The 22,511-nt window shown below is 41.1% G+C and overlaps 1 protein-coding gene across 11 annotated transcripts in view; it reads left to right on the top strand.

Moving 5' to 3' along the window:
- Positions 1-5,237: 5,237 nt before the first annotated feature.
- HS3ST5 (heparan sulfate-glucosamine 3-sulfotransferase 5) overlaps positions 5,238-22,511 on the top strand; it is a 255,464-nt gene continuing 238,190 nt past the window's right edge. For 6 of the 11 annotated variants that reach the window (XM_074948280.1, XM_074948277.1, XM_074948279.1 and 3 more), the window contains exon 1: positions 5,238-5,405. The gene's annotated coding sequence lies outside the window, so the exon portion shown is untranslated. The other 5 variants (XM_074948272.1, XM_074948269.1, XM_074948270.1 and 2 more) reach the window with 3 other exon arrangements.

Below are 22,511 nucleotides of genomic sequence, written 5' to 3'. Positions count from 1 at the left end.
CTGTGACATATCCTGCTTTGACCAGTAAAGAGCCATAATTGAATTCAGTTCTCCTGAATCCCAGTCCCGCACGTAAATGGATTATAAAATCTCCCAGGCAGGGACCACCATCTCTTTTATGCAATGTCTAGCACAAATAGGCTCTAGACTCAAGTTGCTACTCTAGTACAAATAATAAACAATAATAGTGCCTGACCCATGTGATCATCTTAATCTTTGTGGTTTTCTTAGGCTTTCTTTCAGTAGAGTCAAAACAATTATAGCCATTCTTGCAGATGTGTGCACTATTTCTACGCTATTGCATTTCTGGGTTCTTTCCTTTCCTGTCTCTAACTGCAATATAATGCATCAGTAAAACTCCCATTCGTATTTAGAGTTGTCCTTCAAATTGAAGGCCAAATCTTGGACTGATCTTACATAGGGATAAGGCACATCCTTTTTCCTGTTTTTGTTCCAGCTTTTCACTAGCTTCAGTGATCCTGAGGACTATAGTATAGTAGCTGGACCTCTAGAACTGTGCTCTGGCACAAGGAACTTATGCAAATCGGATCACTAGCCATCCATGGACTTTAGTCCATCTCTCCCTCTGGGCAAAGACCACCGAATTAATTGCAGGTTTAAAGCTGCATTAATCCTCTCAGAAAGGTGAGTTAGGGAATGGCAGGTTGAGGGGTGAAGATGGGTCCCTAAGAATTTTCCAAAACTACAAAACACTTTTGCAGGCAGATGTCCTAGAGACTTTGATGGATGTCATCATTGTCATGCTTCCTGTCAGCTCTGTGTTCTTGGGGAACCAGGGTTCAGTATCCAGCCTGTCTGAGTCACAAAGGACACCCGCCCCAGCCTCCGCTTGAACCAAAACTGATCAGAAAAAAGACCTACAAAAAGCAATGAAAAGGCAGTGGGAGACACACCTAAACCCCTCAGGACAAGGGTGACAGGATTAAGGCAACTCGCTTAGCCTCATTTGCATCGAAGATGGGACGTGGAGGCATCTCCTTTAGCATACAGAATGGAGAACAGAGATTCCAAGCCAAGAACCGCACTGAACTCTGGGACCAGAAAAGCAGGGAAGCACTACTTGATGGGGGAATCTCTGCTCAAGATGTTAATGAACCCACATCTGCACACACCCAGCTCCATAGTTATCAGACCAATTCTAGTAAAATATCCTTTATTGGTATCCAAAATATTGAAGCTGCCTAATTGCATTGTGAGCTCCCTCGAAGGAACACTGCCCATAGGCAGGAATAATCAGTTCCTATTGTCTAGCCTGAACAAAACAACTTTGGTACACTCCCTTGAGCCATCAGTTTACCCATAAACAAATCTAGTGTCCTCCCTTGAACCATTGTTGTTTCCCTACAAAAAGCCCTTACCCATGCTCAAGTAAGTGTTCTGATGCCTGGATCCAAAATCTGCATCAGTTCTATTGGGACTTCATCTTCTCCTGACTGATCGTGCTCAGGGCTCTGCCTGTCTCCAGCACTCCGGACCCTCAGCTACCACCATCACCTGGGAATCCCGACTGGTTCAAGCTTCACAGAGTGGTAAGAATCCAACTCTCTCTCTTTCTCTCTAGGTATAACTTTCTAATCCTGACTTGTGTGATCAGGTAGTTTTCTAAACCTGACTTTTGTAATCAAATTTAAGCTAGATTTAATATTGTAACTCTTTTTTGTTTGTCTCTCCTTTTATGGTTATTACCTGGCAATAAATAAGTTTTATGGTTAAGCCGGTTGCTTTCCTCCCTCCCTTTCTCTTATGTTTTTGGCTTCCCCCTTTGCTCTGCAGCAATGCTCCTGTTACCTGTACCGCCCAAAAATCCTATGGGGTTTGCTCATCAAGTGGGTTATGACCAGAACAATTGTAACGTGAAAGTGGGGATCAGGACGTGCTGAACCTGTGGCATAGGAGGGTGGCAGCTTGGAGGTGCTGCTCAACGCAGCCTGCTCAGGCATACTCTATTCTGGTGCAGTGCCCATGGCATATGAGGGTGTCAGCTGGGAAGTGCTATTTGACCCAGCCTGCTGAGTGCAAGGGCATATAAGGGTGACAGCTTGGGAGTGCTGGTCTGCTCAGACATGCTCTGTTAGAGTGAGTGAGTGTGTGTGTGTGTGTGTTCGTTTTTGATTCTGAGGCTGGAGGAACCCAGCCCTGGGGAACCTAGGTCCTGCAGGATAGCTCTATTGGGAGAGAACTTGCAGAAGGGAGAAGTAGAGCTCCGTATGAAAACACAAGTGACACAAGCGGTACATTGATAGAATTACAGATCCCCCCCCCCCCCCCCGGAAGAATAACCCTAATAAGTGTGTACCCCCAAAGTAATGGGCAAATCTGGTAACGCTCCCCCGTGATCAATGTTCTTCCTCATATTTCTTTTCTCATGTTTTACTTAAATGCAATCCCGAGGGCCATGTAAGGGAAGAAGACTATTCGCACATCTGTAGCACCCACCGAGCAGGGGGAGGGGTTTGGCAGCACATGGCTACACCTGAGAAAAGTGCCTCTCTTAGGATTTGATCAAATATTCCAGTCTGCAGTCAGAAAAGACTCCACATGTCTCCACTGAGAGGGATGGAATTTGCCCCTTAGAATACAGACCTACTAAGATGACATGACAACCATGTTTGGATGGAGACATAATTATCTCAAGTGACTGCTCCTATAACACAAAGCAAACTAAACAAAATAAAGGAAGCTTATAGTGTTTCCATATTTGCTTTTAAAAGACATAACTTCCATCTGTATCCCTATCAATGATTTTTCCTTAAGTCCAGACACTAATTTGTTACTGTTGCGTTGAGTGCTGCACTTCTACTACTGATTATTCTTATTTATTCAGGGGGAAAAAAAATCTTTGAAGTATATGCATAATATTCTATGTGCGCCATATAAAGGATATGGAAAAAAAAAAAGAAAGGTAGTGAGGGGAAAAATAGATGTTCTATTTGCATATTTTAATTAGCAAAACGTTTTCTACCACACTGGGCTTCATTTCATTTCTGTGTATAAACAGAACTACAAATAAAACTGATAACATAAATATATGTTTTAGTGCTGAATATTAAATTAGTTAAAAGGTTTGATGTAAAGTATGAATTTTTCATATACTATCATTCACCTTTTTTGAATATATTATCATATCAGACAAGCAATATTTTTAATTCCTGGGAAACAGTGCAAACTACTAGCATCATTTGTCCAATAAAAATACACTGTACTCCTTCCTTATTGCTTGTATTGTTAAAGGCTTCTCTTAATCTGTTATGAGTGGATTTTAGTAAAAAAGAAAAGAAAATGACGTCTTTAAAATATAAGAATTTGATTGTGTGCTATTGTTGCCTGCTAACAATGAGCTAAAGAGATTAATGGATCATAGATTTGGCAAACAGCCACATTTCCTCCTGCTCAATACATTTAACAACATAATTTTGTTTAACTTTTATCATTGAAGGAGTTGTTGGTAAATAGAAGTTGGATTTTTATACAGGTTTTTTTCCCCCAGAAATCCTGCAGCTTTTTCTGTCATTCATGGTGAACATTTGAGTCCTATAGTTTGATGGGTGAGGAATGAAAAATAGCAGGCTCCTGATTCACTTGTGCCCAGCGCCTTGTGTAGTCTTACACTTTAGTGTAAAGTGGATATAAATTATTATAAATCTGAATGGTAGCAGGCTCTTTTGTTGTTCGTTTATCATTCTTCATACGCTGGGACTTATGTCACTATGAATAGCAAATATATATGCATTGTAGCAGATTGGTAGCATTTTACACCCACTTTGTACTGGTGCAAATAACTATACAAGTAAAGGCCCAAGAAGAATCAGGCCCTCAGTTGGTATTTTCTGCTACTTGAGATACTTTGGTCCCAATCCTTTTCTCAGTGGAGTGATTGGCCACCAGCCTGCTCACATATGTATGGACCAGTTCATACCGTCATGAGACCACTTTCCAACTTCTCATTTGCAATTATCCAGTTTACCCTAGTTCCCTTCACCTTCCCTCAATGACGAAAAACCAAAAGGTATACCTTCAGAGACAATAGTTGAAACTACTAAATTCTATAGTAGTTTAAAAAAAAAAAAAAAAAGCTCAGTACTTCAATCCCAAACTCGCATTCAACCCCCCCCCCCCTTCCCAATCTCAAGGGTAGGACACTTTTAGAGCAGATCATCTGGAGAAAACTCCAGTTAGACAAGGTATAGCTGCCTCTCTTCAGCCTGGTATGCCCGCTGGGGAACACTAGTGAGACTCCATAATAGGACCGGCAGCAGCAGTCGAGCTTAAAATGCAAATCAACAAGGAAACAACTTGACGGTGGCTATTTTCCCCTCTCCTGCGAACGGGGGTGTCTGGGGTTTTAAACCATTCCCCCTAGCCTGGGGAAAATATTTTAATGTGGCAGGAAGTAAACCATGGCACCTAACTCCTGAGCCCATCATTCCGTTTGGGAAGAAGGTGAGCTGAGGGTGGGCGGTGCAGGCATCAAATCAGGTATGGCAAAGCTGTCTCGGCGATGCTGCTGCTTCCTTACGCTGCAGTGGAAATATCCGGCAACAGTTCAGAGAAGCAAGCAGCAGCGCCCCGGCCGCTCCTTCCCCGCCTGCCGAGCCGCGCTCCCCCGCCCCCCCCCCCCCCGCTCGGGTCCCCTAGGGCATGCACGCCCCCTCCCCGGGGTGCCCAGTGCGTGGCTGAGCCAGGCCCGGGCCCCTCGGAGCAGCGGCCGGGGGGCGCCCGTGTGTCTGCGCGGGGGCTAACCCGCGCTGCGCTTCCCAGCCTGCGCGGCTGTGACCTCCGGGGGGCGGGGGCTGCTCCGTGCGCCGGGCCCAGAGACTCATCCACAGGCGGCGGCAGCTGCGGGGCGCCCCTCACTGGCCGGGGGGAGGGTGCGCTGCGGGAGAGCCGCCGTGTCTCCCTCACAGCCACGGAGGCTGGACCTCCTCTGCCACGCCGGCCTCCCGCGGCAGCCGGGGAAGGCAGGGGAGTGGGGCTCTTCCGTGGGAGACCGCTCCTCGCTCGCAGCCGCGGGAGCGAGAGAGAGAGTTTGTGTGTGTGAGACCGGGGGCTGCATCTCCTGCTGCCGCCGCTCCCGGGCACAGGGGACGGGCAGTGCAGGGACTGGGGCTGCCGCCGCCGCTGTGCCCGCGCCGCGGGCGCGCGCCCTGCTGCACCTGGCCCCAGCCTCTCTGGGGTGTGCAGAAAACGCGTCCTGAACTCCGCGACTCTCCCCCCTCCCCCGCCCCCGCCCCGTCTCCAGCAGTGCGTGTGAGTCTCTCCCTCCCACACGCCGCAGATCCACTGGCTCCTGGGGTCTCCCGCGCGGGGCTGAGCCCTGGCTGCTGAAGGGCGAAACCCGACCCGCTGCCCCCCGCCGGCACCCCGCCGGCTTTTCAGGATGCCCGGTAAGTGGTGGCGACGAGCAGGAAGCCTGCCCCTGCCAGCATCTGCTGGGCTAGCGCTCGCGGTGCCCGGTCTTACCGCACGCGCGGCCGGGCGGGGGGCGAGAGGAAGCGGCTGATGTGATGCTAAGGTGAAGCTTTAGAGAAGGACTTTTCCGCGGCTGGGCTGGACCTCTCGGACATCGCGCCGGGTACCGCAGGAGGGTTCTCCTGTGTACTGCTGGGGCTCCTGCTGTGTGGGGGTTGTGCATGTCTTTGGGGACACTTTGGGGGTTCTGTGGGCGTGCTACCTGCCGCACCACAGTGCGTGCAGTGTGGGGGCTTCCCTGTCTTGTTCTGGGTACAGTGGGGGCATTGTGAGAGTTGGCCGGAGTGCAGTTTTTTGGAGGGGTTGGTTCTCTGCATTGCTCTGGTACAGTTGTAGGGGGTCTGCGTTGCTGCAGACTGTGTGCCTTGCTCTGGGTACAGTTGTGGGATTGGTTCCGTGCACTGCTGAACGGTTTCTGTGCATTGCTCTGCTGGGTACCATTGGTTCTGTGCCTTACTGGGGATGAGGCTGGAGCTGGGCACGGGGATCTGTATTGCCGAGGGCAGGTTGGAGTTGCTGTAAGGAATTAGCCCATATCTGGCTGCCAGAGGCTTGTGGTTTATACTGTTACTGTTAGAGTGACCCCTATATTAGTAGCGATGCGATTCAGAGCTGTAGAAGGGGAGTGAGAGGGTCTGTTCTCCCGCCAGCCAATGTAACCTGCGGTGGGAGAGGCTCCGCTCCTGGGGTAGGTGGCATCGCGCCTCCTGTCGCCTGGGTCCCAGCGTGGGTCTTCCCCACTCCCACCACAGGCAATTCAGCCCTTACCCAAGGAAGCCGCCTATGGAGTTCATCAACTACTATCCCTTCTTCCTGCCAGCCCATATCTCTCCATTATGTGCTTCGTAGCGGGTCCTGGCTGCAAAATATTGTTCCCGTAAGGGAGCTTTAATATTTGCAAAATGGTTGATATCAAATTAGTGCCTGGCTGCACCCAACTAGAGGTTTGTGCCTGGTGACTCCTCTCAGATCGCTGGTACCTCCGGCTGTCAGATGTCAGACTCTCTAGAGCAAGGGGGCTGTTTGTTCCTTCCCACGAGTCAGGCAAAGCAGTGGGAAACAGATAAAGCTGGTGATTGCTGGAGACTTTTAAATAGATTTTTGCTACACGATTTCAATATTTCTCCTGGTTTTAGAAGCAGCACCATGAGGAGCATATCTTGTCTCCGTTTATTTGAAATACTGGGTCTGATCTTGCTCCCATTCAAGTCAATGGCAAAACTCCCATTGACTTCAGTGAAAGAAGGGTAGGGCTCGTGCTGAATACTGTTCAAAGGAAAAGAATGAGAGAGCAGGCTGAAAGAGGTACAGTAGCAGAGATTAGTGAAAGAAGTTCATTCTAAGAAGATAAGAATAGCTGTTACCAAAGGGATGTTTAGCTGCATTGTGTCAGAATTATCTTGTAGATTTCCATTCGGACATAGTGAAGAAAAATCTAAATGATTGTCTTCTCTTCAAATGTTTGCTAACAAAAGGGAGACTGAGTCACTTTATACACAGACTTTCACAAAATACCCAGGGGGTCAGAATGTTCTGGTTTTTTTTTTTTTTTTCTAGTGCTCTACTTTCCCCTTCCCCTGCCCCTCCCCTACTATAAAGTTGTTAACCAGAGAGGGGCCTGATCCAAAGCCCACTTAGCTCAGTGCAAAGTCTCCCATTGACTTCAATAGCCTATGGATCAGACCCTAAGAGTAAGCAGTGGGAACAGAGATTAACAAGAGAAATGTAATATCCACAAGGAAAGGTGTTGCATAATATTCAGTTCTTGAACAGTTCCCCCTTCCCCTTGGGGAAACGTAGTACATGTTGTATACTTTTTATTTCTTCTTCCATTTTTAAGAACTCCTGAACAACATATACACAAACAAGAATGCATCTTAATAATTAAAATGAACATTATATAAATTACAAAGCATATTTTATGCAAAAAAGTAGTAGATGGAAGTTTTAGTTCATAGAATGTTGTCTGCATAGTGGAGTATCAGGGTTAGAAGCAGTTCAATATAGTAATGGGACCCCAAATCTTTAATTAACCTTTAAGAAAAAAACCCTCTCATTTGCATATCCTGACCACTTTTTAATCCTCTTCACCTACTCTAAAATGATAGAATGTTATTTGTACTTTATAGATATATTTGTCAATTCTCATCATTCTCAAAAGAATAATTTGTGGAAGCTCTATATATAGTGATCTTATTAACTTTTCTACAAAATGTTAAAAAGAACTCCAAAACACTTAATATCCTTATACAAATATCTAACAACTGTCAGGGTCATTGCCAGTAATCCAAGATGCCTACAGATATTTAATTGTTAGAAATAGGATGCTTCATAGCAAAGAATAACCTTTCCGTATTTTCTTGTAGTTACCCTTTTAATAAAAAAGTCAAGTTCATACATGCTGTATATACAATTCAAGGTACTGGACCTAGCAATCAGCTTTTTTCTATGCTTCCAGCAGAACTGCTATTAAATTGAATGTGTCCATAATATTTATTTATGGACAGATGTTCCTATGAGAGCTGGGGGGTGGGGGGTGGTGGGGAGCAAGGCTTTAATGTAGATAAATGATTTTTGTTTTGTCACTTTCTCTTTTCTCTTACAACCTTCACATTATGGGGAGGAGGCTCAGACTTAAATGTCAGACTGCAGTTTTTATCCCTAACTTTACTGTAATATCCTGAATTTAAATTGTTTTAAATCAGGTACTATATATTTGGGGCTCAGTTAGACAGAATTTTGTTGAGGTTTTTCTTGTCTTATCTGGTAGTTACTGACAGTCATTGCAATAAGTTATTTTTACTATTTTACTTTTCATTTAGATAATGAATATTTTTCCATATTAAAAACTTTGGCCTGATTCTCTCTCTCTCTCTCTCTCTCCCCCTCCTCCCCCCCCCCCCAAGCTGCTAAGCAACTGCAGGTCCTGTTGATTTCATCTGGAGTTGTGGATATTCCACAACTCTGAAAACAAGGATATTTATTTGCATAAATCTTAGCATAACCCCTGGTAGGCCATCAGCTATGCTGTGTTGTACACTTTTTTAGATTTTGTCCCAATGACTGCTCACATATACATTAAGAAATCCAAGTGATACTTCAAATATTTGTGTATGGTTTCTGAAATTAGAAAGGTGTATACTCATTGTTGGTATTTTAGGTTTATCCATAAATGAAGTGTGTATGTGATTTTTGGGGGGGCAGGGGTTCCTAGATCAGAGGTTGTAGGGAGTGGGAAAGGAAATTAGCAAATGAAGAATCTACATTTGAACCTCCTTTAGTCACTTTTAACCTTCTTGTCAGTATAATCTGCTGAGAAAAAAGTGTTGCTTGATCCAAATATCACTCTTGTCTAAATTTTTCATTTAGGCTTCTGAAAATGTACTATAAAGTATGTTCCTTTGAAACATATTTATAAAGTCTTGTAATCTTCCAGTTTGTTTATCATATGACTGATACTGACAGATTACTGAGCTCATATAATTAGATTGTAAACATTCTTACCAGGATTCCAGCAAAAAGACCCTTGACTTTCTTCTGACTTCTTGTCATGTTTATATTTTAAAATCAATTGTATGGTGTCATATCTTAATTTGTAGAGCAAATTCTTAGAAATTGAAGAATATCATTCTTAACTCATAACCCATCAATTTAAGAACAAAAACATTCATGTAGCTCAAATCCATCAAAATATTGTATTCAGGTTATGCATTCTACGTATGGAATATGACATGTAAAACAGATGGTATGTAAAATTATGCATACCATGGCTGGAGAACCACAATATCTAAATTCAGTGCAACAGAACAAGGAAGGACTGTCATATATAACTTGATGTTTTAGTGGCTTGTGTGTACTGGCTTAGCTTTTATTACTGGTTTAATTCATGAATTTTGCTTTCCTTTGTTTTAATCATGACTTTCTAGAGAAAACAATCTCCCTTAGAAATGCATGAGTTTACCACACAATAGAGTCTAGTGGCTAAATAACATGAAAACGTACATCAAGGGAAACACTGTTACATCAACTTTGGTCCAAAATGTAAATTATGTAAAGGCAAGCTTTCACAAAATCCAAGATTAATAGAAACACTCTTGTGTATTTAAAAAACAACAACAACAACATTTTTTTAACCAAATAAACTGCCCCTGCAATATTGCAACGCAGATAACGTTTACTTGGAATTTTGTTACTCGTCCATACTTTGTTAGGTAAACAGTATCTGGCAATGGATGACTTTAATGAAGTCATTTTAGTCTGTGTAAATACTGTGCTAGTACCAAATCCTAGCTTTCTTTCTCAGGCATTGGGAGTTTTGCTTCAGTAAAGACTGCAGGATTTGGTGCTGAATCAAGAGTTTGTAACTATGCAAAGTAGTGCGCATTTTAAAATCAAATAAAATGGTTATAGGAGAAGGACTCACGTTCAGGAAAACACTAAGCCCGTACATATCTTTAAGCATGTACTTAAATCCCATTGAAGTCATTGGAACTTAGGCATGTGCTTAATAGCTTTGCTGGATAGCGATGTTTTCCTGAAGCAGGGCCACAAATATTGACAGTGGTTGGGCTATACTATGTAATGACTGCTTGACAAATTTTATTAACTTTTTTTGGGGGGGTGGGGTGGGGTGGGAAGCACCTTAAAAAATTCTACTTTATTTTTTTAAGTTGTAAATCTTTTTTTAAAATGTTCAAATGCATTTTTAATTACATAAAAACCATATAGTGATTCTGTAGGGCTGAGACATCTTATGCTCAGACCCAAGTGAATTATCAAAGATGAAGTATGAAAGAGCAAACTTTATAATTAAAGTAACACAAGATGAACTCTAGTAATACTAACAGACACCAGTATAACATAATACAAAACAAGCTTGTCTAAAGCTTATAAGGTTCAGCTATTATTGAATAGGTAAATTAAGGAAAGTTGTGACACTTAAACTATTTAATAACCCAGAGAACCTTTAAGATATTTGAGGTGACACACTATGCTTCACATTGCAAAAACGGATAATGTTATCTCACTGGTACCTGTGGTCATGATGCATGTTGATGCTAGCAATGGGATGCTTCTTGAGAAGATCTGACTTTCTATGCAGAGGGATTAAGATAACATGTCTGTCGTGGTGTGGTATATAACACTCATGTCCAATCCATTTCTTTTCTGCATGACATCAAGTTTATCCATTCAAGTTGCTGTACTAGTATCTTGTATTATTATGTCCTGAATAATTTTGACTGTGTGCATTTGTTGGAGTCTCCAAAGGACTATCATAAATAAAACTGTTTGTCTTCATTTATAGTAGAGACATTTGGAGACTACCAAGGGATAACTGTAAAAGCAGCAAAGAGTCCTGTGGCACCTTATAGACTAACAGACGTATTGGAGCATAAGCTTTCGTGGGTGAATACCCACTTCGTCGGATGCATGTGCAAGGGATAACTGGATATTACATTTAGGCAAACTTATTTAAAAAAGAAAACTAAATACCAGAAATGATTGGTAAAAGGTCTTTATGACTCAATTTATAAACAAAGGGTATATGCTCTTGTTTTGAAAAGTCATAAAGGTAATGCCAATACTGGTTTAATCCTGCACAGAAATAACTGTGACATGAGTTGAAGAATAGGGGTTTGTCCTCCAAAGCATGTGCTTAAACTTGCTCAGCAGGTATATAAGCTTTCTGCACAAGCTGGACCACAATGCCACCCACTCCACTAACTAGATTTGCTACTATGATGATACCTTAAAAAGTGACATGTCTGACAAGTACAGTGGGCTTATCTTCATGGCAATAGCCTTGTACAGCATCCTGGGTCTTGTGCAAATGGGAAGGTTTTGTTTTTTTGGTCTTACGGCTATTATGTTATACATAATAAATAAAAACAAACACCACAGAATTTGTTTAAATAAACAAACCTAAACCATTTACCAGTATTTTTTCACTTGAGACAGATACTGTTTTAATAGAAGTTTACTTAGTTTACAGAACAGGCCACTTTAGTCTACTCTCTTACTCCTGCTTCTGAGAACTAAATTTACAACAGATTTGGGATTGACTGACAAAGGAAAGACAAGCAAAAATGTATCTCTTCAGACAGAGATAAAGTTTGTACTCTTAAGCCTTGATAGGACTATTCACATGTGTAGAATTATGCATTTGCTTAAGTCTTTTCAGGATCAGGGCCTTGTTGGATAGAATTTTGCAGAAACCTCACTGCTTCATTGGATAGATAACACTTTCTGACCATGCATCTGTGACTATACTCTTTTCTCTGGAATTCACAAAATTCAGATCAGACCAATACATTGATTTTTTGTTTTGTTTGTATTTATTTAACAATAAGATCCAGTCTATGTCTATACCTTGCTCCTGTTGCTTCCTACATTACAACTAAGATCCATCTTTCCTCTCCATCCACACAACTAAAACTCGCGTCCTGTGTCTCAACTACTGCAACCTCCTCCTCTCTGGCTCTGACAAATCCCATCTTGTCCCACTGAATCCATCCAAAAAGTTGCGGCAAGGATCCTTTTTACTAGCTCATCACTTGACCCATGTCACCTTTCTCTTTGTGTCCCTCCATCATCTCCTTTTTGCCATCGCATCAAACAAACTCCTTGTTTTCATTTTCAAGGCATTTTCAGAGTCTATCCCCATCCTACCTATCCTCTCTAAAACATTTAATTCAACATGTCAGCAATGCCAAACTTTATTGCCTACAGTATGTAGTAAACTTTCAAACAAGCATCTTCATTCTTTGTTCCATGCTGCCCATTATGGAGTACCCCCACAAACATGTGCAAAGCCACCTCCTTCATTCTACTTAAAATTCTCCTCTGCCATGATGCCTACAACATCCTGACAATGGTTCGGCAGTTGCTTTTCTGAGACCCCCTGATTATTACCCTGGCAAGTATGACCTTACTGTTTCCTTGTGCTCCCTGGGTCTGTTTGTTTTTTCCACCAGGTGTGTCTGATTTTATGCCCAGATGATAAGATCATTCAGGAAAGAATCATTTATGTGTTTATACAGCACAATGGGGCTCTGGTTCATGATTAAATCCCCTAGACACTAATGTAATAATAACATTTAATAATGTTAATAATAACATTCACAGTACAGTCTAGAACAGAGAGAAAGGCAAGATGAAACGGTTACCTTAAATATCTATATATACATTTCTGAACTAATTATTTTTCAGTTGTGTTGAATGTATACCACACAGAAGTGATGGTGAAATCCTGCCCCCCTTAAGTCAATGAGAATTTAGCCACTAACATTAATGGAGCCAGGATTTCATACTCCTTTAGGAATTACATAGAGGGGGAGAAGATTGGTGACCTAGCAAACTCAGCTTTGGAGGTAGATCTTTGCTTAGGAATCAACACTGCAGAAGGTTTGGAGAAAGGAGTGTGGGAGAAGGAAACAAAGGAGGTGCTGATGCTAGCAACACTGGGAGACCGAGGTTGAGTGGCACATGATGTATGTAGGCCATAGGTAAATTCTACTGGGCCTCAAAGGTCAGACCAAAAATTTTAAAAATGATAATGATGGGAAGCCAATCGAGCTATTTAAAGAGCATTTGATATTGTTTGACTACCAAGGAAGATAACTTTGGCTGTTACACTCTGGATTAGCACGAACGGGGTTTGGGGAAGGATTTTGATTAAGGGTTTTGGGAAGACTTGAAGTTGAATAGTTGAGATGGCAAATAAAAAGGGCATGGACAAGAGTTTTTGCTTCCAGGACAAAAGAAGGCTTCGTGGGGATTGGGAGGGGCTTGGTTTTTTGTTTTGTTTTGTTAATCGTGTAGAAAAGAAGTGAAAAGGTTTAGTGATGGCCGGATATGTGGCAAGAATGAGAGGAAGGAGTCAAACATGATTCTGAGATTGTAAACCTGAGAGATGCAGAAGATTAAATGAATCTGATACTTTTTTACTAACAAATGAACTCCCTTATACTGATGTTAATCCATGGGACACAGTGAAACCTGAATCAAAAGGCAAATGAATATCAATTGTCTTGTCTTTGTTTTGTTGTTGTTGTTGTTTTTAAAGCAACACTAAGAACAGCTAAGATTATAGTTAGGAGCTTTGCTACTACAGCATAAACAAAAAAACCTTCTGTCTATATAAAAATGAGAATAAGCAGGATGAAATAAGTGTAACAGATCAATAAAACAATACAAAAATTATCTAAAATGTTTCTACTGTTAAGTAAACAACAAATCTGATGCATTGCTGGAATGAATGCTTAAAAGTAAAAAGTTAGAAGGGACAATTCAGTGGATTAAAAATCCTGATGGACACTAATTAATACAGATTATATTTTTAAAGGTGTTTTTTTTTTTGTATCAAAATCTAAAATGGTTTCTGCTTTGACCCCCTTCTAAGTTCCCTGTCACTAGTAGGGATCTGCTGAATGTCAGACAGGAAAAACAATGAAGATAAAGGAAGATATGATAGCACAATAAATTTACTATAAATGTTTCCTGAAGGTAAAACAAAACAGCAGGGCTCAGTGATTGACTGGAAGGCAATTGACTGGATCGAGTGGATCCTTTCTTTGGCAAGATTTCAGAAATGGAATTTATAGGGAATCATTGCCAGGCATTCTCATCTATGTGTGCTGCTATATAATTATAAAGCATAGTATAAAATGGGGTGGTAAACATTTTCTACCACTTAATTTCATATTCGTGCTTGTAGCAAAAGGATTGATATCCAGTACAAAATCAGATTTGTAATTAATACTCTACATTTCCATCTATCCAGACAATAAACATGCTTTTATTTATACTCTAGGCGGAAGCATCCAGTCCAGAATTATGATTCAAAATCTAATTTCAAAGCAAATATTAAAATACCTGCTTTTGTGAACTTTTCAAATTATTCTGAAAGAAAAAAGTCTTTGTGGCTTTCAAATATTGCAAAGACTTTACACATAGGCAGAAGAGACTTTGAGTGAAATCCTGCCTCATTGAAGTCAGTGGCAAAACTCCCATTGACCTCAGTGGGGCCAGATAACTGTTGTAATAAACTGTACATAGCAGGTGACATCACTAGCCCACATGTAAAAACTATTAATTATGCTACTTCTTCTCCAAGGGCGGAATTCACTCACTGACATGAAGTGCAACTGTCCAGGCTCCATGTGAGTGGAGTGCAGAGTGCTTGGGCAGATGAAATCTGCTCTACCTCCAAGTTTGGATCAGAATGTGGGGCTGCTGTTTAAACCGAAACAGCTGCTATTCCAGCCCCGTCTCCATAACCACTGCATAATTGTTCGGGCACTAGATCCATGTAAATATCACTCAGCAGCTCCTTCCCCTTGCCTTTCTTCAGTCTGCATTATTGTCTTCCCTGCTTGCTGCTTTGATGCCAGTACAGAGACCCATTATATAGGTGTGTCTGCACTCTTCCTGCTATCCACTTGCACAGCTTGGTACAGAGGGACAGAAAAAGGTGAATTTCGTCCTTTTATTGATGAGTCAAGTAGGATTGAACAAAAAATGGTATCTTTGAAAAAATTCAAGACAACATTTCATTGAATTTTGTTTTCTGGTGAAACAAAGCAAAACTTAAAAAATAAATTGTTTTCATTTCCCCCTTTTATTTTCTGTACCCCCTTTTCTAAACTGGGAGAAAAATCCAATGAGGAAAAAATGGAATATTTTTGTTTTTTTCATGACAAACATTTAGTTTACTTGAAAAACTGCAGTTTTGAATTAAACAAATTTTCCATATATTTTAGGTGGCTTTTTGAAATAAAAATAGTCTTTCGAAAAACTTTTAACCAGATATAATGGCATGCCTTAAAGCTGAACAGGAATTGTTGACTAAACATTTTTTTGTTGGAAAGTGCTGGTTGTCAAAACCAAAACTGTTCCCTTGTTGAAAATTTTTGCCATATCCTCTTTGAGTGGTGTGTTGTTGTTGTTGCTGTTTTTTAACAACATGTTGTTTTTGTTCAAAACAACTTTAAATTTAAAATTAATGTATAGTAAAATATATGAATGTTTAATTTTAAAGTTATGAAAACAAAATGTTACAAGTTAACCTGATGTAAATTATTTTTTTCAGATTATCAATCCGTGAACATTTGAGATAAACTTTTTGTCTCTATTCAGGATGGGAAAATTGTCATGGGATGGGAAAAATGTTTCCTGCCAAGCTCTACTAAGCACCTAGTGACAGAGCATATGAGCTCTTCCAAATTCCTTCCTGAGGTGTAATTTTATCCTAAATCTTCCTCCATAACAGAAAGGAAGAAGTGGATGCTTGGGCTCCACACAACAGCTGGGGAAAGAGGAATAACTAAATGATCCCTCTAGGTTGCTTTTTGGCTGGATATGAGTTGATTAATCCTTTCACTTGGCTCTGTTTCTGACCAACTTTCAAAGCCAGAGGTGAGTGGACTTCTTAGTGCTAAACTGGATTTAATCTATGGGAAGGCAAGACCTGACGCTAAATAGTAATTGGAAGGTAGCTTGAATGGAGCCAGGGTAACTTACTCTTCCAGCAGTATAAAATGTAATATTTGTTCTTTGTTCTGTCCTTAGGGTGCACCAATAAGAGCTGTCTATGAACTAGACATCTTGCCTTCTGGATTCTGTTACCCAAAACCCAAAAGGCATGGTATATGCCCCACAATCCGAGCATTGGATCAATATGGAAAGTTAAGAATCGAGTTATAATAATATTCCAAATATGCTGGAAAACTGCAGCTGGCCAGTTGCTGGTGACTCTAGCCATTGGGGGTAAAATCTGCAAGAAAGAGGACCTGCAGTAATTGTTTTCTTATTTCAACAAATAATCATAGCTTAATCTGTGCCCTGATTCTAAGGCCTGGTCTGCACTGAAGTTTTGTACTGGTATAAATATATTGATTAGGGATGTGATTTTTTTTAAACCAATATACCAATAAAACCCATTACAGTGGATGCAGTTCTACTAGTGTAAAGGTGCTGTATACTGAAATTGCTTATTCTGCTTCTAATACAGTGTTTAAGTGTTTAAGGATTAAGTGTTACCTGTATAAGCACTTTCATAATGTTATAACTGGATCCACACACTCATTGTGGGGTAGTACTGCTACAACTATACTGCTGCCATTAAAGCAGTACAACTTTTGTGGGTAGACCAGCCCTATTTGTGTGAAACCGAACAGCATTCTGAAAATATGAGCCATTAATAGAGGATTGCTGATGAAGATATACAAAAACAGTAGTCATTTTTTGCCCATGTTTCAATACCTACAGTTATGTTGCTCAGTGAATGCTACAAAGGTCAGTTTGTACTAAATGTTAAAATCCTAGGACTGTTTATTTACAAGTTCATTTTCAAGGGTTTATAAATAATTGAGATCTGTATTAAAATAAAGGGCATGAGTTCCAACATCTGTGCTCAGACAGAATGCAAACGTGTACATACATCATCTTATATGGTGAAATGTATTTTGACACACATGGCACTGAACATGTCAGGATTTTGTCTTAGTTCATACTCCTGCAAACTTTCCAGGTACATAAATCCCCACTGAGATTATTAGAAATTCAGCTTTTATAAGGTTTGCATAATGGACTCATAATGGGAATATACATAACACTGGGCTGATAGTTTATATTACACAAAGATCTTTCAGCTCATTATGGGGAAGAAGAAAATGTGTTCAATTATGATGTTACTATTCATGAGATCTCAATTTTGGGTATTGTTTAAAGTTAGTATCAGTGAACTTGTAGCTTCTATTAAATTCAGTATTCTTTCTCTTTGGAGTTTATCTGCAAATTCTCATGGTGAACTATTACCAGGATCTTGTAATCATCTCATTCAGACTGCCAGAAACACTCTACAAGTGAAAATGAATGACTACCTAGGATTTGGTTAATAAGAACATATACACATGTATGAAATTATATGAACTATAGGAATGGTTCTGCTTCCCACTCTGGTCCTTGTATGCTGCTCTGGTGACTTATAAGGTCTGTAAAAAAGATGGCAAAATGATTGGGGAGAATTCCCCTGGCACAGGCAATTTGCTGGGTTGCCCTAAGAAGCCCTTCACTGTCTATCTTCACAAACTGACATAGGGACTGGGTTCTGGGAGGGGCAGGAGTGGGGCCAAAGAGAATGCTGGGGTGGTTGCCCTTACTTAAAGCAATCCCTTTAAGTTAGGCTGGTTTCAGCCCCTTTAGCAGGAACCTTTGCCCTACCTTCTTCTGCACTCTACTTTCTGACCATGCCACTGTTTATACACACATGGAAAGAACTAGGATAGGCCCAAGGTGCAAAGTTTAGATCCGACTCTGAACTTCCCCAAATTAGGACAGGATGTGTAGCCTGGCTTTGTAGAGGGAAGGATTTGTTGGAAAATTCCATCCTTTATTCAGTACAGAGGTGTCTGGAATTTCCTCTAGTTAGTGCAGGCTGAGGTGAAGGCTGACATAAAAGCAGTTCAATCAGACCCATTCTTGTAAAGCCGAGCACTGCCTGTTATAACTCCTCATGTTTGCAAAATAATGTGCAGATGCTAGACCATAGTAACATATAATACACGTTGCAAGATACTTGAGAATAATCTGAGAATGGAACTGAGTGATCAATACATTATATACCTCCATGTATAGATTTCTAATTTGTTCTATTAATTTTATATTACATGCACTTTCTGCACAGAGTATATTTGAGTTTATTTTTAAAAGTATAAACATACGGAAGAATTATGCTGCAAAGTTGAACTACTGTATTAATATAAATAACTATATATAAAAATAAATAACTATAAAGACAGGTTCAGAGTTCCTTTCATGTGAGGGAAGCATATTAACTAACAAGTCACACGATTGGAGTGTGTGTGGCGGGGGGAGAATCTTATTCCTACTCTGGAATCGTGCATGCCTCTGGTGTCTGCCCCATCATCCTTTTCCCCTGTTCCTGACTGTTTCGTAAATTTTATTAGGTTTATTAGTATCTTTTGATGCCATGAGTCCACTCCAGAGCATGCTATCCAGAAGTACAAGGAAGTTGCTCAGCCACTGTAAACTTATGGCCAGCCTCAAATCTGGTGGTTGCTGCACAATTCACACATACTGGGATAGTGAGTGTTCTCCCCATGGTTTACAAGGCTTCCATCACAGACTCCAGTCTCGGATGGTCTCAACTTCCTATTTGGTCAAGACTTAGCCATATGCAGACTAAATCTTTAATGGGTCTCCAAAGTTATGTCATAGTGCTGCAAAACTCTCTGCAGCTTGTCTTGATTTTAAAACATTGTCCACTGTGGTGTAACTATGCACACCAATTAAATCATAGAAATGTAGAGATAGAAGGGACTTCAAAGTCATCAAGTCTAGCCCCTGCCCTGAGGCAGGACCAAGTAAACCAAGACCATCCCAACAGGCATTTGTCCAACCTATTCTTGAAAACCTCCAATGATGGAGATTCCACAACTATCTTTGGAAGCCTATTCCAGACCTTAGCTATCCTTATAGTTAGAAAGTTTTCCCCAATAACTAACCTAAATCTCCCTTGCTGCAGATTTAAACCCAATACTACTTGTCCTACATTCAGTAGATGTGGAGAACAATTGATCACAGTTCTCTTTACAGCAGCTCTTAACATATTTGAGGACTATTATCAGGTCCCTCCTCACTCTCTTCTTTTCTCAAGACTAAACATGCCTCCTTTTTAACCTTTCTTAATTAAATCAGGTTTTCTAAACCTTATCACTTCTGTTGCTCTTCTCTGGACTCTTTCCAATTTGTCCACATCTTTCCTAAAGTGCGGCACCCAGACTTGGACACACTACTCTAGCTGAAGCCTCTCCAGTGCCAAGTAGATCAGGGCAGTTACATCCCGTGTCTTACATACGACACTTCTGTACATACACCCCGGACTATTTTTTTTGCAACTGCATTACAGTGACTTGGCTTCAATTTGTGATGCCCTATAAGCCTCAGATCCTTTACAGCAGTGCTACTACCTAGTCAGGTTTCAGAGTAACAGCCGTGTTAGTCTGTATTCGCAAAAAGAAAAGGAGTACTTGTGGCACCTTAGAGACTAACCAATTTATTTGAGCATAAGCTTTCATTGCATCCAACGAAGTGAGCTGTAGCTCACGAAAGCTTATGCTCAAATAAATTGGTTAGTCGCTAAGGTGCCACAAGTACTCCTTTTCTTTTTACTACCTAGTCAGTTATTCCCCATTTTGTAGCTATACATTTGATTTTTTTTTCCTTTCTAAGTGAAATACATTGTACTTATCACGCAGATGAAATTCAATAACTCTCTAACTTGTCCAGGTCATTTTGAATTATAATCTTGTCCTTCCAAAGTGCTTGCAAACCCTTCCAGCTTGATGTCATCCACAGATTTTTGTAAGCCTACCATCCACTCCATTATCCAAGTCACTAATGAAAATGTTGAATAATACTGAACACAGGACTGACCCCTGCAGGACCCCATTACATATGTCCTCTAGTTTGATAGCAAACCATTGACAACTATGCTCTGAGCATGGGTTTTTTTCAACCAGTTGAGCATTCTTTTTATGATAATGTCATGGCCACTGTTTCATATTCCTCTCTCTACTGCTTTCCATGTGCAGTAGGCCTGACAGTGACCTTAGTTAACTAACCTTGTGGCTTCTGCTGTAGCATCTATTATCCAAGTTCTAAAATAATCTGGGAACAACTTTGCAAAATTGCTTCAGCCTGCATATTTCAAATGTGTAGTAGGAGTCTTGGGCATCAGTGGCACCTTGGTGTCCCTGTAGCACAGTTTCTCCTGAAGACTGAAATGTTTAGTCTAGCTCAAATCAGAGGTATCTGGATTAAATTTAATGGACCTGTGGTATACAGGAGATCAGACTAGATGGTTTCTTCTAGCCTTCAACTTTATGAAACTATGGAGTGTTGAAAAGTGGTAGCATTAATCCTTTCCATCTACTTATCTCTATGCTCCACATTATCAATGTCCACTTCAATATGTTGCATGAGATGCCTTCTTATTCTACTAGTATTTTAGTCTGTGGGCCCCTGGGGTCAGGTAAAATATTACAGTAAAGCTAAATTTATTCCCTGATATTCTGGACAATCACCTGTATTTTAAAGTGGTGCATCCTCATAAAGCCAAATTTTAGAAACATGACACCTAATTTTGCACCCACGATCTTGGGTTCGGTCACAATTGTGTTTATAACTTAAGTCTGCACTTAACTGTAAAATCTAGGGGCCAGATCCTTTCAAATGATGGGAAAATGGCATAGCTCCATTGACTTAAATGCACGTATGCTGATTTCTGTCAACTACAGATCTAGCCAGTGGATAACAAACTATCTGACTTTTGAGCTCAGTCTGCTAGTTAGAAGTGCTAACTGTGACTTCTTGGACACCTTAAGTGTTCCTTTAACTGGACTTACATTTGACTGCTGACCCAGTATCCTAGGGTGTTTGAAAGCCATTATAGAAAATGTCCCACTTCAGACTGTAAGGGGGAAAAAGTGAAAGGTGCAGACCCATATTCCCACACAATGGTACTTCCTTATTTGTTCACATGCATTCAGGAAGGAAGCAAGGTTACCTCCCTCTAGCACTAGGGAAATAGAATATTCTCACTACCCTTTGCATAATACCCACTGGCACAGCTGCTTCAGTTACAGCTTTTGTTGCTTCTCCTGCTGCTTTAGTTTGCTGATTATGATGCTTGTGCTGCCACTGCTCTTCATGCTCCACTCCCTGCTTTGGCTGCTTCTCATACTTCAGCTTCTTCCATTCCAGAATTCAGTGTGTTACTGGGTGGCCTGACCTGAAATGTCTGTCTCCTCCTCAGGGCCCTCTGCCTTGTCATCTAATTTGATGTTGTCTTTATCCTCTGATTCTCTCCAACCTACAGATTGCAGTGGGCACCCAGCCATGGAATGGAACCAGCTTCTGGGCACAGAATATACCCCACTGCTTCTGGGCATGGATTGCAACTCATTAGCCATCTGTTTGCCTGATCGTTATGAATAAAGGCTGCCCTGAACTAGTCCTTAGCGAGGCCTTTAACATCCTTACCTATGTCTTCGCACAGCCTTACTAACAGAGCTTTTCTGAACTCCCTGCAATTAATGGGCACCGTGCCACTCTGAATTTAACCTTCCTTATCTTGAAACTAGACTTTGAAAGGAACTAAACAGTTCTCTCTGTTCATTGAACACCTTCTGGTTCAGTCTAACTGCTCTTTTTGTACGTGTGTCAGGGAGCAGGGTGTATGTGGGGAATACATTCTCTAGTCCACCAGCTGCCACTAAGTTTATCACTTCTCTCTTGGGCACCACAAATCCATGCCAGTTCAGCATTCACCCTATTGAGACAGCCTGACATGTTTCATCATGTGGTGCAAAACGCTTTTGCATCACTTGAACTTAAAATGAAGATATTGGCATAGGTTGATGGTGCTCTGATACAGGCAAAGAGCACTACAATACAGTCATAGGGTGAAATCCTGCACTATGCTATGTGTGAATACTACAGGGTGAAGAAGCCTCTTCTTCTCTCTCTCCCATGTAAGCAGAAGGTAAGGGTCTCTGCATAGAATGCTAGTAAGCAGTAGGAAGAGGGCCTATCTCCAGCACTCCCATCACACTGTAGAAGAGGCATAGTCTACTAACTAGGGTGTGTATCCAGACCTTTAACCAGCTAACACGTGCTACTGCTGCTCCTGTTAACATCACTGCTCTTTTTAAAATAAGCAGCCAAGTGTTCCTGGCAGTATTTTCTCCTAGCCAACTGTGAGCTAGTCAGTCCTGCGGCCGTAGAATGGCTTTTGTGCTAAATGCATGTTGGATAACCCTCTGACTCCACTCTTTGACTAAAATAATGGCAGGATGTTGTCATTAGAATTTATTTTATTGTACAATCTTAGATTGTCAGGTCTATGGACCAGGGACTTTTTTTGTTCTTGTACAGTGCATGGCACAATCGGGCCCTGATCTATGATGGGGGTGGGGGAAGGCTTCCAAGTGCTATCC

Source organism: Natator depressus, chromosome 3 (genome assembly GCF_965152275.1).
Source record: "Natator depressus isolate rNatDep1 chromosome 3, rNatDep2.hap1, whole genome shotgun sequence".
In the NCBI taxonomy this organism is placed as follows: domain Eukaryota; kingdom Metazoa; phylum Chordata; order Testudines; family Cheloniidae; genus Natator; species Natator depressus.
The sequence above is the reverse complement of the archived record's forward strand: the minus strand, read 5'-3'. Positions and strand labels throughout refer to the sequence as shown.